At 29.6% G+C, this 19,055-nt stretch overlaps 1 protein-coding gene and 1 pseudogene across 1 annotated transcript in view; one reads left to right on the plus strand and one right to left on the minus strand.

The window, feature by feature from the left end:
- Positions 1-19,055, plus strand: part of LOC126742210 (cytochrome P450 306a1) — a 104,565-nt gene that overhangs the window by 20,311 nt on the left and 65,199 nt on the right. The window lies entirely within an intron of this gene.
- LOC126742211 (uncharacterized) lies at positions 9,616-11,243 on the minus strand (annotated as a pseudogene).

Here is a 19,055-nt window from a genome sequence, read left to right on the forward strand (position 1 = left end):
CCAATTATGATAATTTTATGCACCAAAAACCAAAAAAAAAAAATCAAATTCTGACTGCTAAATGATTCTTTTTAGCTGGGAAGCTAACTGCAACATAAAAACAAACTGTACAACCTATACGAGTTACCTTTTCAACTTGAATGTGGCCTAGAACGAGTGCCATGTATGCCAAAAGTTTACCGAAAATCAATTTCGGCTTTCAGCACGCACAGTGGAACGAATTTTGGTCATCGGGCGTAAAGATAGCGGTTTGCGTATATATATATATATATATATATATATATATATATATATATATCGTCAAATGTTCGGAAGCACGAAGAAGTAAAAAGAAAAAAACGACAAAGAGAAGAAAATAAAAAAAAAACATTTTAATAATATCGTGATCTAAATTTTAAGAAAACACTGATACGTGCAGTGCAATTGAGTTTCCAGTTCGTATTATGGGCGCACCTCAGTGGGCTTGTTTATTTATTTATTTACGCTTTTGAATGTCAACTATTTGGCTTTATTTAATACTGATGGAGCTTGACCTGTAGATTCACATTATGTACCTTAAGTTAATAGTCAGTTGCAATAAGAACAAACAAAATAAATATACAAAACTATATATTTTTACCACTATAACTGCCGCAATATAGCTTTAGTAAAATGATTTAAAAAGGACTATTAAGAACCTTCCACTCGATCATTTTTAAGTAATTATCTTAGTAATGAATTGAATGTTTTTTTTTAAGACCAAAAAATGGTTTAAAAATCTCTTATTGACGTTACGTATGTAAAAGAAATTATCGCAACAGTGGTCTCAACATTTATTCATCTTAAGCTAAGTTTAGTTTGTACCAATAAAAAAAGGGTTGTTCATTTCATTGGCACCGTTAACATTGGTGTTTTATAAATGATATTTTATTGTAAAAAATATTGTTTTCTCAGCGTTGCATAAGAAACAATTGTTGATCTATAATAAAAGAAATGCTTTTTCCTCTTCTACACCATTCATTTTTTGCTTTCCTCCTTGGTCATAAAAATTTTATTTTAGTAGAGATTTCTAATTTCTTAACAATAGATTATATCAATATTTTTCATTTATGAGTTTATTAATACATTATTGATCATAGAAGGGATTGTTTAGACTCTATTAAAAAAATGGTTAACTTGGTATTGTATCATCGGTCTGACGCAACAGTTATGTTAGCAATTATTTAAATAATGTTCATTGACTTATGAACATTGACTTTGTGCACTGGAAGTTGAGAAAAAAAAGATTTCTCTTAGTAGTGATTAAAAGTGGATTTTATTTTAATAACGTCGTAGGAAAACATAAAATATTTATTTTAACAATAATTTTTGTAAAACTTATTGACCCGGCATCGGAACTGTTTTTTTATCCCAAAATTATAACAAATTATGTCTTTGTTAGCGTTAATTAAATAAAACAAAATTACTTAAAGCCAATAACAAACATGCTTCATCCTTTTCCATACAATTCATTTTTCTTTTCCTCTTTCATAATGAAATTATATTGTCACTACTGATTTTTCAATTTTTAGCAACTGCCACCTTTTTCTATATCATCGTTTCATTTTCTAAATAGTATTTGGATGTCCTGGAAATTATAATAATAATAATAATAGTAAACGACTTTTATTTGCAAAAATTCATTACATAATATTTGTATTATAATATGTTTCTTAACCTATCAGTTGGCGAAGTCTATTCAAACTCAACCCTCTAACAGATTTCATTAAATGCTAAACAACACACATGTGCCAAATAATTATGCACTTGAAACGCACTTTAAATAATGAAGTCTTAACTTATAGTTAACAGTAATTAAAGAAAAATATAACAAAAAAAGAAATATAAAGGAACCTGAAAATTTTTCCGTAATATACCTGACAAAAAATAAATAAATAAACAATAACTTCAAAAAGAAATAGTCACTTTACTGAGAAAATTTCACGCTCCGGGCAGCAGGCGACAGACTAGCGGTGGGTCGAATTATAGTCCTGTACTTTCTTACTCATTATTTCTAATTCTAATTCTAATTAATAATCTAATTTTTTCTTTTCTGTACTTTCTTACTAATCTTACTCAATGTTTGGGACTAAGAAAGGTATACAACACTTTCTAACAAAACTGATATAATGAGTCCAGAGATGTATTTGATATATCTCTTCTGAACACAACTATTTGGATGATTTAAATAAAGGTGTTACATGATCAAAATTTTTACCATTTTAGCAAAATTTGGGTCAAAATTTTTTGTAAACAATGTTTTTTTTTATTACGTTAAATATCAGTCACCAATAAAGTAGGTAACAGAAAAATTGATGATTCACATAACCTTAATTTAAAGTTAGTTAAAATAGGCATATAAAGAAGTTTTATCTTTGCAAAAGTACTCTTAATTAAATGATGAACGTGATTATTAAAGTATATTAATAATAATAATAATAATAATAATAACACTCTATTAAACATTTATGTAAATTTTTCAGTATATGATAGTAACTTTCTAGTTATGTAATGAAATTTTTTGGATAACTCGCATCGCGTAGGCGTCGCAAATCCGAAAAGAAAAAATTAAAATTTCTCAGAAAAAAGCACAAAATGCTCGGAACGTTTTGTTTGTTTATGTAATATTAACAAACAAAACATTGAGAAATGTATGTCACCATAAAACAGCAGGCAAGCGCGGTTCAACGAACCCCGCACCAAGGAGTAAACCGAAATGCCAAAAATACACCGTAGAACAACTTTCCAAAATTAAAATCTGCTTTAAATTTATGCTGATCGAGTTTTTGTAACTTGTCGAAAAGGTTTATTGTTATTTATACGACTATGGTCATTATTAGTTTGTTGTGTCCAAAAGGTTATTTATGCGAGCGTCATCGGCTTATAAGACTTTGCTGGCCTTTTTCTATTTTATTTGAATACAAATTTGCATCTTTTTTTTTTTAAAAAAAAAGGTGGTTAAAGTTTGAGTTTAGTGCCTTAAAAGAAAATTTTAGTGTATTGATCCTTAATTAATTATTTAAGGTCTGTTTTAAAATTTGTTTAGATTTTAAATATTATTTACTAAAATATTGATAATAATATCGCCAGCTCCTTTAGGAAAATTTAGTTTAATCAGGAATTATTTAAATTTGTAAATTTGTTGGTTTAATTATTTGATACTTAATGTCGCTTCTATTCTTCTTTCCTTCTTTCTTCTAACCTCTGCCTCAATTTTTTTAACTTGATTCCTTAATTTTTTTAAATTATGGTTTTTATTTTTTATCTTCTTTGTCTATCCTTAGTAGTCCTATAAGTGTAATTTTCAGTGTAAGAAACTCCAGAAACACCTTCGTAATTTTATTTCTTTCACTCTTTCAACTTTTTTCTTTTTCTTCTTTTTTATTTATACTTTAATAATTTTTGTTCACAACTAAATTTACATATTTTCTTTAACTTCTTTATCCACCAGCATTTGAATTATTCATTCATTACTTTATCTTCTTTCTTTCATCGTTTTCTAAGTCATCATATTTCTTTTCCCATTAACTCCAATTCTAGTTTTTGGCTATAGACCTTCTTTTACGTGCTCTTCTTCTTTCTTTGTGTTTTCTTACTTTTATTATTATTATTACTATTTTTAAAGAAATAAATTAGTTAATAATAATTTAATTAAGGAGTGTTAGATAAAAAAATAAAATAGAGGATTTTTTACGCTGTATATAATCTTATATTATGCGTTAAAAACTGAAAAAGCTAAATCGACAATGTAATTTCTTTAATCAATAATAAGAAACTTCTTTTTTATATGTTTATTAAATTATTAATTTTATTTAGAATTTTGTTATTAATTTATTGGATTTTTGGACAGGAAATTTATGTTTCAATAACTTTTTAAAAAATTTTTTGAGCCACGCCCAAGTTCAAAAATTTTCTGCATTTTTCTAAAAAAAAATTATTTTAAGTAAAAAAAAGTTTTTAGCGATAAGAATCCCAAAAATTTAAAATTAATTTATAACAGGTTTTTCTAAAAATAAATTTATTATAATAATATAAAATGTATTTTCTCGTCTATAATAATATAAAGAAATCATCTACTATTTTCTTCACCCATTATCTCTTCTATTTCATATTCCAGATTTTCCTCGCTCTTTTGTTCCCACATCATTCTTCCATGGTCTCCGAGATCCTCTTCTTCTTCTTCAGTTTTTTTCAATAACTTTTTTATTCTGAGATTTCAGCAAATTAGTCTGTAATTTATTCATAGTTCAACATCTCTGTTCCTTAATCTGTCTATTTTCCTTCTCTCTTCTAACTGCGGTCTTCATTTTGTTCTACTTGATTCTTCCAGGACATTTTTCAAAATTGTGCATTTTGCTTACATTCATATTTTATCTTTACTCGAAAGAACTCTTTAAAGAGAGCCCTTGAAAATACCAACACAGGAATTTTTCTGAATAAAGAATGAATAAACAACATGTTTTATGCAGATGATAATGTGGTTTTCAATGATGAACAAGAACAAGAAATAATAAACAAAATAAAAGAAATCAGCAGTAACTGATTCGATCAAAAAATCGCCTTAAAACTGGTTCAATCGACTAAAAAGAAATTTTTTTCATGCTTTGGAATCCCAGATGATATAAAAGGCCTTCGATTGCCTGAAAGTACCAGGACATAACTCTCAATTAATTCATCTGACTGGCAACGATGATTTTAACTAGTTGCAATTGAATAAAATATTTCAGGCAGTTAAAACTACTTCCGAGCAATTATCTAGAAGAAATTGATAGTTTCAACTGCCTAAACGTAACCAAAAGATTCCCTTAATGCATTTTAAACAGTATCAACTGACTGGAAAAATTGACTTTTACTACTTGAATTTCAAGTGTTTATTTCAGCTACTTCAATGTTATTCCAAATAAATTAAATCCTAGTGGTTTCAACCTCACGAAAAGTTACTTAAACTTTTAGGAAATTTTGATTTCGTTAAAGTTACCGAGAATCAGTAAAAAATTATCTCAAAACTGCTTTAATTGACTAAAAGTACCCGAATCACTTGTTCTTGCTTTAACTGCGTGGCAAGGATAACTATATAACTATAAGAATTAAAGAGAACAGGTACAGGCAATGAAAACGCCTTCCGAGCAACTCTTTTTAACAAATTAATATATTTAACTGCTTTGAAGTACGAGACGACGACTTGAAAAATGACTCTAACTTCTGGAAATACCAATAATATTTCATAAATTTTCTGTCAGATACTGAGGTGACATTCAACTACCTAAAAATGACTTTAAAATTATATAAACTGCCTCAAAAAATTTACTTTACCTACTTATGATTTAAATGACTATTCCAGGCAATTGAAACTTCTCCTATGATCCCTGGTTTAAAGAAATTATGTTTTTAACTCCCTGGAAGTACCAGAAAATAATTTGCAATAGTTTCAACTGCCTGGAAAAATGGCTTCAACTTCTAGGAATTAAAACACTATTTCAAGAAACTACCTAAGACGAACAAAATTAGGAGTGTCTTCAATTGCCTTAAAAATTGCTTAAAATTGCTTAAAGTGCTAGAATTTTTTTTTAAATGCCAGAAAAAACTTTATTTTTAAATACCTGGAACACATAACCCAATATTTCAGTAGCTTTGAGGGAATCACTTCAAAAACCAGAAGGTAAATTAAAAAAGCTTGAAATAAATTGGGAAATTGCTCTAAAATGTTGGACTCGTTATATCTGGACGACGTACATAAACCAAGACGAAGTTTAAAGTATCATCAGTTGCCTCGAAAATCTTAAAATTGCTTTTAGTGCTAACAAAAGTGAGTTACATTTTTAGGAATTTAAAAGATATTCAAAGAATGTGGAATTTCTGAAGACTTCGAGTTATTCAGTTGAATTTACTGCCTGGAATAAATACCTTTAAAAACTTGGAATTTTGAAATGACTTTTTCAAGCAGTTGAAACTTCTTCAAATTAATTCTCTGGAAGAAATTGATGCATCCAACTGTCTAAAAGTACCAGAAAATGACTTTTAATAGTCTCAGCTTCCTAGAAAATATCTTCAGACTCAGGAGTTCTTGCGAAAGTTGCCTCTAACTACTTCGAATATATGTAGCTCTTCACGGCAGTTGAAACTTTTTTAGGCAACTTCTTGCATAAATAAAGGCTTTTAGACTTTGCCTGAAAAAGGCAGAAAACGACTTTAACGCTGCCTAAATTGCCTGGAATTTTCTGACACTTCTAACTAATGAAAACCTTTCCCTGGAAATTACTCAAAAAAATTCATAATATTTTAGGAAATTGAGGCAATTTCCAAATGTCTTTTACGTGAAAACTCTTCTGACTGACTCGAATTAATTATTGAAATTCAGTTCCTAAGAGACCAAAAAGTGAACTTTTCCAGGCAGTTCCACTTTTAAAGTAATTCGAGTCTTTTATGGCACTTTAAGGGAGTCAAATTAACTGTTGTACACTAAAAGACATTAAGGCCTTGAACCGCCTAAAAATAGCAGGGGATCATTTAAAATTACGTTTAAATTCCTGTAAGAGATTAGTTTAACTTCTTGAAAAGAAAATGTTAACTTCTAGAATTCTTAGAAGAAAATAAATATGCTAAAATAAGTCCTGGCAGATATCAAGGCATGAACTAAATTATATAATTTAACATTTTTGAAACTAAATTCATGGTAATCAGTATAGAAACTGGTGAAAGATGAACATTTTTTGAAAACCATGATCAATGATTAGCAAGGGTTAAACTGTTGAAAAGTCATAATCTTAATATCGATATAACAATCAGACTCCTCCGATGCTATATTTATTCGATTCTTTTCAATGAAGTCAAGTCATAAGCGAGGTATTACAAAGTTGATTTAAAGCCTTTGAAATATAACTTTATAGGAGGATTCTGAGATATTATTGAAGAACTAGGACAGTTAGGGGCTAGTCCTTCGATAATAATTAGGAGACTGTGAAGGTACCTTGGACATATTTTAAGGAACAAATGCAAATATCATAATTTAAAGTGTATTGCGGTAAAGAAAGTCACCATATACAGGATGATTGCCAATATTCTATACTTCTTCTATCTCTGTATTATCTTCGACAATACGGTCAAAACATAGCAACAGCGCTATAATTGGGTAATGGGTACAGTCATTGGCTACTTAAGGGATTGCGAATTATATTAATCTTGTAAATGGGAATGTTTTTAAATAGAATATTTTTAAAGGATGATTTAATAATAAGAAAACACCAAATTTTACAAAAAATCAATTTATTTTAAGTAAAATAACATTGGGTATAAGAAATAAACATAAATTTAAAAAACTTATAAAACTTGACAGTTAATGGCAATAGTTATTGGCATATAAAATTACAGTTATTGGCCATTATAAATTTCTTTATTGTTTTATGTTTTTTTTTTGTTATAGCATGTAGAGCACACAAAATCTTCTAAGTTTTTAATATCTTGTTGTTTCTTTGCACAAATCCCGATATAATAACTTCTAACGCAAAATTGACATCATATTCCAACTTTAGATTTAGTCATATTATACGAACAAGAATAACATAATCCAGTAAACAAGAGATTCTTTACAGATGGTTTGGTGTCTTCTGAGTGTTTCACTGTTTTATCTAAGAGAATACGTATTTTTTTCTGTTCTGGATACCTATCAGTTTCAAAAAATAATTTTCTTTTAACCGACTCACCAGCATGTTTTTATATCCTAGTTTAAAATTAGCATATTTGCTACTCAAAACATCAAAAAATGTGTCATCAATTGTGGGATTAATATTTTGCTCTACAGAATCAGGAAATTGGTTCTGTTCTGTGAATAATTCTTGGCTATCATCTTTGGGGCACTCTAACTCCACTTTTTAAACTAGTGCATTTAATTGTGTGACTGGAAAGCATATCTGCCTTTAAAATATCTACGTCTACAGTATCACCTGCATCAACGTTCAGATCTCGGGAAGTATTATTTAGATCATAATAAAACTTTTTTTTGCTACTGCTTCCAATTTGATCTACTCGTTTGTTAGTAGATAAAGCAACAATTTCTTTTTTCTTTAGAACAGTTTGACTTTTTTTGCTCTCAGCATTGTCTTTTGTGACATTTTTTTTAATTACTTTGATCTTGGAGTTTTTGTTTTTTTGACTTGTTTGTTTGTTTGCTTTTGCATCAATTCGCTTTTGTTTCCATTCTAATTTTATTTTTTCTTAAAAAAGTATTTTTCTATTGAGGTGTCAGTTTCTTTAGACAATTAATTATCCTGTGGTAATTGTTGTTTAGAAGCATCTTCAAAAGATTGAATATGTAAAGGAATATTGGATGTCGATGGAATATCTAACGCCATTATATTATCTTCTGTGATACTAGTACTATCTTTTATGCCGGTGATATCACCGTTTTCTGGAAGTTGTACTCTAAAATCCAAAAGTAGATCGTCTTCCGTGTTAATAGGGATATCCTGTACGTTGCATATAATTTCATTGCTCTCTGAAGGCTCAAGTGAAATATCTGAAGCTATATGGTTTTCTCTAGTGAAAGAGATATCTTGTTTATCATTTGTAATTCCATTGGTTTCTGTAAGCTGTGTTGTGGGTTGGTTAGTTTGAAATAAATTAAATATTCTGAAGAGCAATTTTGAATCTCCAATAAGTTCTTCGGAATTTTCTAGACTTTCAAATTCTAATATTTTTGTGGCCCAACTGTGTTTACAAAATCTTCATGGTTAAATGAGTTTTATGTCCATCAACAAATAAAATAACCGGTAATTTTGTGTTTTTATATAAGACGTTTTCTATGTATTCATAGAAGTTTTCATTTTTCATCCACCCCGTATCTTGCTCTAAGCTGCAGTGGTGCTCTTGGCACATTAAATTGTTCAGCGGCTTTTCGTTGGCTCATGTCATTTTCCATGGCCTGAAAAGCAGATTGCAGATCTTGTTCGGTAGGCATTTTAGTCTAGAAATTAAAATAATTTAATGGTAATGATATTACCTTTATAAATATATTAGCTAATAATTGGCCCACAATTGTAATGAGGAATTTAAAATTACAAATTACAATTATTGGCCACCCCGTGGTTCAGTGATTGGCAGTCGGCCAACCACTGGTTATTGCCATAATTTTTCTATAAAAATGCATAAAATATGTTTTCTTGGACCAAACTAGACTAAAAAAACCCAAATTATAATAAATATTTTAATTTAGTACAGTAATTGAATCGATGTAAGCAGAAAGGGCACATGTCAAAAAAACACATTTTTGGGAAATCGACAAAAACTGTTTTTCCATCAAATTAAGTAAAATTACTAACATTTATTGTTATAATTGATTTGTAGTTTGAATAGCACGATTTGTCTCCTTATATTTTAAATTTAAAAATTGATTTTATCTCCCCCAGAAGACTTTGAAAGAATTGTCATATGCCCTTTTTGCAAATAATGCTATTTAGTAAATTCGAAAAATATTTATTTTTTTAATACAGCTTTAGTTATGTAAAGTACAAGTCAAAAATAAACAGCTAATTTCAATAGAAGAGTACAATGTTTTGGAAAAACTAATCTTCAGATCACTCATTGATTGTTGATTGTAGACCACTGAAGAATAGCATCAAAATATGGTTTGTGTTCTTCTGCAACAAAAGCAGTACATTTCCTTATATGCTTTATTTTGTTGGCCTTAATAGGAACTTTTCCTAAGCGATGCGCAAGGCTCGTTGGCAAAGTTAGACAGGCCATTCCAGGTTGTGATAAATTAAATGTATGTGACACCAAACCGTCAGTAAAAGGATAGGCTTGAACAGTGCCTTTTTGTTGGGATGTGTATTTAAAACATGAAAAGGTGCTTATTTGAAAGTTGACCTTTTCGTTACGAGGAAAATGTTTTGTTTCTTCAGAGACACAGGTTTTTTTATAAAATTTTTCCCACCAGTTTTTGAAATTTAATACGTCACTTGTTGCAACCTCTATGAAAATTTTGTATTATGTTTTCTACTGGTAATAATAATCGTAGAGATCTCGTGAATAGTGCATATTCTATCATGTTTCCGTAAATTTTCCTAAAAAGTCCCTCTCACACGAGAGAAATGAATGCTCCCTAACTGGGAAAAAGTACCAAATCATGCTAAATTTACCAGAATCTGTGAGAGCCAAAAGCATCCTGACCATAGTATGATTCTTGTTTTGGCCCTAGCATTTATCACTGTAAAGATGAAGCTCCGATTGATTGATTGTGAATACAAAATACGGACACAGTAAGCTGCTGGTAGTAAAATACCTCACCCACAGGCATTGTGGGTAACTGGACATTTTGCATAAAATCGAAGGCCAATGACAGCCCTTCGTTTGTGAACTATCAATTCTGCGACGGCAGTACGCTTGGCCGAGTCATTCAAATTTTGGTCTTTTATATTGTTATTTAGTAATTCACAAGTCGAACAAACATCAACTTGTGGTCTTCCGAAAGAGAGATTAAAATTTTAGAGATTAAAATGAAAAGCTTACCTTTTGGTTTGGATACTTCTCTAGGTAAAGCTGATGCATTTTTGTCAAATTTAGCTGGCTATTCAAATAATGTTTTTCACGTCCTGAATAGTGGCTGATTTTTGTAGGAAATGATTGTATGTATTCCTTTACACAATTCCTAATTTCTTCTGAGAAAGTATTAGCACTTTTTCACACAGTCATTTTTCCGCGTAAGTCATTCGGTGACTTGCCTTGTGAGGATAAGGTGTTAATTCTCCTGATGCGTTTGTATGTGATAGCATATAAATTCAAAAATGCTTTAACACAAATCTCTACTTTGGAACTTCCTTTAAATGAGTAGTACTTGAAACTTTTTGATTTGGGTTTATTTTTGTCACCTGGTCGAGGACGCCGCTGCTTTACTTCCATCATATCCACAAGACCCTGTAGAAAAATGTCTTGTTCGTTTTTAGAGCTTAAATTATAAAATCGTTGAAAAATCGCCAATCTATCTGCATCAGAGAACTTTTCAGAGCATTTCATTCTACAACTAAATAACGAAATTAACTGCAAAGGACTCCATTATTAATTTTTTTCTCACAAACGTCTCTTCCTTTACTGTTTTCATAAGACTTTCCTTCCAATCTTGCCTTTTTCTGTATGTTGCGAGCATACTTAGAAGGCTCTGCTTTTTGTCTTTTATTAGGTGTTAATTCAGAATTGTCATCCATGTCAAATGAAACTAAAACCACGTGCAACTGTCCCCGAAGCAACCAACAGATTAACTGAAGTCGAATTTTCGCTGATGACGTAAAACGCACGACAAACACATGTTTACTCCAACATTTGAAACACTAACATTTCGCATAAAGGACATATGTCACTGACGTGTGCCTTTGATGCATAACGCTAGCATTATCACCCGACATTTCTAAGACATCGGGGATGCGGACTTGTGCCCCTTATGCATAATCCGTTGCGTCTACCATAGGAGAACACATTTTAGGTATAATGGCAATTTGTCAAAATATTGACTTGTGCCCTTTCTGTTTACACCGGTTCAATTGTCAATATAACACGGACATTTTTTTAAACACAGTCGTTGGCTACTAAATGTTATTGCCAAAATGTATAACCTTACTTTTGAAACCACCAATAATCTAAGAAATACTCTTCTTAATTGCTATAAAAGTGTAATATACAAATATAGAACAATACTATTACCCAGGATAACTAATCTTGTTTATAGCTTCCCTTCAAAACAAATTCCTTGTTAAATCCTTAAAACTGGATGCACCAAGCTTGACACTTCGAACAACACATGCCGTAGCAACAAGAAAATCTTGACTGAGACAGATGACAGTTAGAGAAAATAAATATCAATGTTGCCAGATTGCAATGCAAATAATAATATTTCCTTTTAATTTTTAAAAACCCTATTATTTCGGAATTTTGTAAACGTGGCCAATCACTAGTGGCCGGCCAACAACTGTACCCGTTACCCTATTATGCTTAATTATAAACACTAATTGTTTAGGCTAGAATATGGAGTATGTGAGGTAAGGAAATAGAAGTTTGTGTTCACACAATCACATTGAATACAAACTTTGTTTCTTTATCAAAAAAGTTACCAAATTTTTAAGTTAAACTGCCTAATAAGTTATTCATCAAGTTATGTAACACGAGGACAGAAAAAGTACCAAATATTCAACTCGAGGTTGTGACATGCGAATATTTATTACTTATGGGTTATGTTGAAGCACTTTTGGAAAATTCGTCATTTTTAGTTGATGCGCTCTAAAAATGAGTGACAAAGTGTAGTTCAACAGCCTGATCAAAAGAATCGTATCCTCTATCATTATCTGTATGATATTAAGATGTTTATTATTATCACTATTATTATCTTGCTTATGTGGTACTCTGTTGAAAGTGAGGTCCAGCGGATGCCGAACCTTTTACTACGAATACAGTTGCATTTACGTTGGGTACTGTTAAAGAGGGTCACTGGCCTATGACTTTAATGTAGCCTTGGCTATGACTTTCCCATTCAAACTCATTATTATTATTAATATTATTAATACAGTAAGAAGTGCTGTTTTACAAAAATTCTTATAATAATCGACTGTTTTCTTAACTCGTGCATTTTAAATGAACCTAGATTATTAAGATAATCATCTCGGAAGTTACCAGTTTTAACTTTTAAAACCGAATAATATTTTAGTATATATTGTTCTACTAACCTAGAAACGCACAATACGCATGGAATTATAAAACGCGTTCCACTTTTTGATTTTTTTTTGGTAAAAAACGACCGGTTTTTTGGTTAATAATCATCTTTTTTGAACCGAAATTAGCCATAATAATAGACGAAACCATATAATTATATCGGTTTTTGATTTTGGGGGAAAAGATAAAGGTTTTTAGGACAACAACCACTTAATAACACGGGGTTTTATAACTTTTTTCTATGCTAGATATACCTGCTTTAATGGCATTCTTTTTTGTAAAATATATAATTATTTTTGATTTTAAAAAATACCCTAAAAAAACTAAATTATAAAAACTCATCAACAAATCGGACATTTTTATTTTCATTTTCTGGTTCTGATGCATAAGATCTAAAACACGACGTTTCGTCTTTTCTTCATCATCAACTCGATTTGATATACATCCTGTATATATAACATTGCGACAAGGTACTTTATAAGGTGAATAACCCATATCAAATATCGTAAAATTTAAATATAAAACGTGATGTAATTAATGCGCAGTTTGTTGTGTAACTTCTGGCGTATATTGGCATTAAACGCCTCATAACTGAAAGAAATAACGTGAAAATTCCGAAAAACACGAAAATGTTTGTTAGTATTGCATGGGTCGTAATAAATAGCAATTAAAAAATATAATTTGGGTTGGTTGTGAGGAATTAAAAATCGCTTAACATAGATTAAATGCGTTATATTCTTAAAAATCAGTATTCATGTGTTTAGTGGGTTAATTGGTAAAATTGAAGAATGTTATCTCAACCAATGCACCTTTCTAATCAATTCAATGATTTCAACTAATTGGAAGAAATAATTAATTATAGTAGTTGTTGGGAAAACTATTCTTCGCTTAAATAAAACTCAACTCTACTCACTCTTGCATACTACTGACACATGAAAGTCAGTGTTCCTAGGTTCTTTTTTAAATCCTATAAAACTGAAGTGTTTCTATTTAAACCAACTCATTCTGTTAATCTTTATGCTCTTAAATCAGTATTCTCATCTTTTTATTACAAACTTTAAAAAGCGATAAAAGATAAAACTAAAGAATCTGATTCATTATCTGAGTTAATCTACCCTCCCAACCTATTCAATGATTTTTAACTGCCTGGAATAAATAATTTGAGCTTCTCTCTGATCTAAATTTAATTGCACTTGACTTGTGATTCTTATAGATTTTTAAATAGTCTTAAATAATTTTTTATTTAAATTGCTTATGATTTAATTTATTTTATGAATTTGTGAAAATGGACTGAAGTAATTATTGGAAAAAAATAATAAAAAAAATAATAGACCAGTTACTTTATAATCTTCCTACTCCGATCAGCAATGAATCTTTTTATAATTACAAAAAGCTTTAAGTTAATTTTCTCTGATTTAGATTTTTTATCAGTTTTTAAATAGGACTAAAATTTTTGAATTTTTTTGGAAAAAATGTAATAACTTAAAAAATATTAAACCAATTAACTTGTTCTACTGTATCGATTACCAATAGATTTCTTTATATTAAAAAACAGTTCGAAGTGAATTGTCCATGATTTAATTTTTTATACGTTTTTAAATTTCTGCCATCGATTAGCAATAGATTTTTTAATAACTACAAGGAGTTTTAAGTAGATCTTGATTAAATTTTTTTTATAGTTAAATTTTTGAAAAGTTTTTCATCTTTGAGCCATTTATACGAGAGTGTTTTTGATATGTGGTCTAGCTGTATGTTACTGTTTTCTATTTAGTTAATTTGTTGTTCACGTATTAAATCTTCTTCTTCAAACTGCCTGGTGAAGGGATGTTTGTTTACAAAGGAAGAATTTCCGAAGTTGCTGGATTTGCTTCGTATGTAGTTCTTCGAGATCTATCATGCTTCTTCCTTCTTCTTTTCTGTCAATTGCTACTCTTTCCTTACAGGAATTGAGATGCTACTTTCTATTTTTCGTGAGCTCTAAACCATTAAATTTAGATTTGTATGTATCTTTGAATATGTAACTGCAGAGTGTAGTGCTAACACCACATATTAAAATAATTTTTAGAAATTTAATTGTACAAAAAAAAAGAAGAGAAGCAGAAAAATGCTCATAATATAAAGACTTAAGTATTATTAGAAAAACTAAGCCAATGTGTACCCCTGGATGTTTTGCATAAAAATGTTACTAGATTCCTTCCTAGTTGTAATGCATATCAAATTATATAAAATTAAATTTTCTTAAAAAATGTCTTATCTTATTTTGAATTTACTAATTCCTCTTATGTTTAGGAAAAAACGGATTTAATATGGTTAATTATTTATGTCATTATAGCTTTGCAAAATTTGATCTATATATATACAGGGTGTCCCAAAAGTAGACTAATACGTACCCCTAGTTCTTTTATATAAAAATATGATTAGTCTATTCGTAGTTGTATTGCATATTAAATTACAGGGAATTGAATTTTCTTTAAGTAAATATCTTAGAAAGTTTTTCTTAGAAATTGATCATTCTTCAGAAAACTGGAAAAAACTGAATCAATATGACTTTTGCCTTTTTGCATAAAGATGTTATTTGCCTTGTATCTTAAGTATACAAAAGTATTAAGGGCTTTAATGCATATCAAATCAAAGAAATTTAAATTCCCTTAAAAATGTTTTTTTCTAAAAATGCATAGTTTTTTAATAAATCTGATAAAGTGAATTTGCAAAAAGAATAAGAAGAAGAGAACGAGTCTTTGCATAAAAATGTCCAAAGTACATGGGGTTAAGTATTGTTAGAAACTCATATTTTAGAAACAGAAAATGTAATTTTCCACGACCCGTTTTTTAATTTAAGGTAATTTATTAAAATTTCTTAAATAACATAAGGATATTTCCCAGATTTGTTAAAAGAACACCTCCACCTAAATAATAAAATGTCTTATTCAAGTCCAAATAAAGTAAATTATTCGGTTAAAAACAAATGGCTACAACTTAATTCAGTAATCTCTTGGGTAACCTTTACACTGACTTCGTAACCGACCATAAAGATCTCGCTAAATGCCAACGAACGCGTAAATTATCGATATTCCAGAATTGCCAAATAATTGGAGACTCGAAACGAATATAATTATAGGCTTAAAGTTGATTTATGTAAAATTAATGTTGAGATTATGATGGTCTGTCGTAAGTACCTACTCTCAGGTTGTACGCATCGATTACCTAAAGATCGTTAATAGATTTATGTTAATAACGATAAAATAACTTGAGTGAACATAAAAATTGCCTGATTTAAAACAGTTTATTGGTGAAAGAAGAAAGCCTTTTAGCATCACCATAATAGCGTTTTTTTATGCGGCCATCTTTCACAGTGATTCATTAATCTGGTACGCCGCAAGATCGTTCCTACGTACTGTACGACAAAACCGACTTAAGTTTAAGGTTAATAGACTGGAACCAATGAAGATAGCCCTGTTATTACCTAGTTTGTTAAGCCATTTTTTCGTTTTCGGTAACCGCATTTTGATAACGACATGTAATTGTAAAACGGAACTTGAATTGTGGTCGATGGAAGTAAAAGAAATTGGCAACGATAGTTTTTTTTTGTCAGACCTGCACAAAATTGCAAAATATTTTATTTAACCTATATTTATTGCAATCACATCAAATGCAAAATTACGCTTGTTATACATATTAAGATGATTATTTATGTCAGAATCCATAATAGTGAAGATATGTCATCCTAAATCCTTAGGTACAATTTAATTTTTTCCACTAAATTGTTGACCCACAATACTTCTCTTTATCTAAGAATCTATCTATCCACGACTTACCTACTTTAGTAAAGTCTCAAGATGCATGAACATTTCTCTTAGGAAAAGCCAATATTAAATCCTAACAATGGATAAACATTCCTGAATAAGACGATTAGAGCATAGAATGTTTTTGAAGGTGGTAGACAATGGTACAGTGAAAACATCTTGTCGGACTTGCATTGTCTTATTTATTTAATGTATCACGACGTTTCGGTTGGTAAGTATCTCCAACCGTTATCAAGTGCAAACTGATTTTTTTGGACTGACTGAATTTTTTTAGAGCATAGAAGTCACTCACGAAATCCAGAAACTACAAAGAATCTATTTAGTATTGAATATTAAACAATGAATTCCTTATAGGCATCTGAGATTTCTTTGTCCACAGTACATTGATTTCAATGGAAACATTCATGGATACTCGGGAATAATCATCAAGGATCAGTGCAGACTTTACCAAAAATCTAACAGAGAAGAAAAATACTTAATCTAAAAGAAAATTACTTAATAAAAAATAATATCTAATAGAGAAGAATAGTTATTACTAATATGATAGGAAAAGGAGAGAGAGGTCATCTAAAAATATACAGGATAAAGAACTGAATTTTCTGGAGAAAAAGATTTTTTTCTTAGTGAAACTTCCACTTTTATAAAAGATGTTTAATAGTTAAAGAGGTGCAAAAGAAAAAGAGGAAGAAGAAGAAAAAGATGATGAACATGATGATGAAGAATAAGAAAAGGACTATTGTCTTAAGAGACAAATATTTATTTTCAACTGCCTGGAATTAGCAGAATAATTTTTTCTTACAGGTAGTTTAGGAAAGAGACAACGTCTTTTACCTCAATTTGTGTTCTTTTAGGCATTTTTTATCAGGAAATCTAACATATTTAAATCCTAAAATGTAAAATTTTCTTCTCTAAATCCCTCCTTTCTTGAAAATTCATGAGAAAGCTAATTTATCAAAAAATAATTAAAAATGGCTTAAGATTTCTTGATGCAGTAAGGAGTTTAAAAGAAAAAGAAGTAAAAGCAAAAGAAAAAAAAAAGATAATGAAAAGGAGAAATAAGAGGAGGATTAAAGAATAAGGAGAATAGATTTGGACAAGATACAAATGTTGCGTAAAGTACTATTTGAAAATGAAATGTTCACGAATTTTTTTTTGGTTCTCAGCTGTCTTACTAAATTTTCGTCTTGAAACCCGTTTGACTCTTCTGAAGAAAAATTTCGTAATTAAACTCCCGGAAACTGGAAAAGAAAAGGTCTTTTGATCCAATTTGTATCCTTAAAGGCATTTTTTTATAAAAATATTTAATATATTTTAATGGTCAATTACCTGGAATTATTTAAAAAAAAAACTTTCTTCCAGGTAGCTTTCCTTCTTTATGATATTCACCTTCTTATAAAAAATTTGCTCATTGATCCAAATTTTCTTCTTTAAATCTTTGTTTTAACACCATTGCTGACTTTTGGAGAAAGAAATAGTTGCTGTGGTTTTAATGTTAATGTCCTTCTAGACCCTATTTATGAGAAATTTTGACATATTCTGATTTCATCAAAAGACACACTGAATTAAAAAAGTACTAAGATATAAACTGTGCCAAAGATTTCTTGATGCAATTAAGAATTAGGGAAAAGAAAAAGTAGAAATAAAAGAAGAAGAAGATGATGAAAATTAAGGAGAAGAAGAACAGCCTTTGCACAAGATATATGGAGTTTACCAGTGTGTCAAATTTTAATGTGGAAAACTAAGTCTAGTTTAAAAAAATCATATTTTGATCCTCTGTTTGGCATAAGCCACGTAATTTTTTTCTTCACGTCAGTTGGAGAGAGATGCAACGTCTTCTGTTCCAATTTGTGTCCTTTAAAGCATTTTTTATTGAGAGATTTAATATATTTTGATTATATACTACCTGGCATTAATAAATATTTTTTTTCTTCCAAGCAGTTGTAGAAGAAGATTAAACTTCTTATTTAACAAGCATTCACTGATCCAAATTCTCTTCTCTTTCAATCTACTTCTTAAAATCTTTAATTTTTAATAAAAAATACTCTTAAGAAAAAACAATAGTCAAATTCCAGGCAGTTGAAGAAGGAGACAACGTCTTCCATAAGTATTATTATTCTAATGCTTCTTATCAGAATTCATGTTTTGATATTATTCTGCTTTTGATTGTACACCTTTAGCATTTTTCCTTAATGTAATGCTTTTTTATGGAAAAACTAAGTATTCAGAATTTTTCTTTATTACAAGCATATCATGTATTTTCATGGGTTTCTCTTCACCTCCTTTGAAAGCTTTTTATGTTAATACTTATATGGTAGGAAAAGGAAAGGAATTTATTATATTCTTATGGATCTAGTGCAACCAATCTGAGTAAAGTATCTTATTCGTTATTTTTTCCATCCGTCTGATTCAAGTTAAGTCATCCAAGTTTTATTTCACTTGGATTTTTCATGATTCCAAACTACAAGTATGTCATGGACATAATGAAAGTATATGAAAAGTTTATATGTCAATGGAAAATTTTTCTAGCAGTCTTTTATAAACAAT

This window comes from Anthonomus grandis, chromosome 11, assembly GCF_022605725.1.
Source record: "Anthonomus grandis grandis chromosome 11, icAntGran1.3, whole genome shotgun sequence".
In the NCBI taxonomy this organism is placed as follows: domain Eukaryota; kingdom Metazoa; phylum Arthropoda; class Insecta; order Coleoptera; family Curculionidae; genus Anthonomus; species Anthonomus grandis.